This window comes from Triticum dicoccoides, unplaced genomic scaffold (genome assembly GCF_002162155.2).
Source record: "Triticum dicoccoides isolate Atlit2015 ecotype Zavitan unplaced genomic scaffold, WEW_v2.0 scaffold114295, whole genome shotgun sequence".
Lineage (NCBI taxonomy): Eukaryota > Viridiplantae > Streptophyta > Magnoliopsida > Poales > Poaceae > Triticum > Triticum dicoccoides.
Window position 1 is genome coordinate 1 of NW_021179270.1, and position 521 is coordinate 521.

The window sequence follows — 521 nt, forward strand, 5'->3', positions numbered from 1 at the left end:
TCTACTTTTTACCAATTTCTAAGAAGGAGCTTCAGAATAAGCAAATAATTTGAAACTGATTTGGTTGGGGCGCGCTGGCCTAGGCGACACACAAGAGGCCCAATAGCAAGCTACTGTGGTGGCCCCTTCCCCATCAAAAATAAATTTTAATATTATTGTGGGCATATAACCCCCATATCAAATATTAAACTGATAAGAACAGATACTACACTTGATCTTAGCCAAAAGGCCGAGAAAGGTATGCCTCTCCTTGATGCCATGGGTCGCCTGATATAGCGTGCCTTCGTCTCCTCTCCCCGGTGGCTGCCCGAGGTGGGACTAAACAAAACAGGCACAAACACAAACAGAGCACTCGTGGTTCCCGTAATATGAAGGCCTGATGGTGAAACTACGAAGATGATTTCGCTCAAAGAAAAAAACTACGGACGGACGCTGATGCTCATATCGAAGGGGCCACGAGCTCTGATGGTGGACGCGGTCATGTACACGAACAAGTTGATGTTTCAGGTTTCCACTTCAGA

General features: G+C 46.1%; 1 pseudogene; it reads right to left on the reverse strand.

The window, feature by feature from the left end:
* Window positions 1–64: 64 nt before the first annotated feature.
* Window positions 65–242, reverse strand: LOC119343064 (annotated as a pseudogene).
* Between the last annotated feature and the right edge of the window lie 279 nt (window positions 243–521).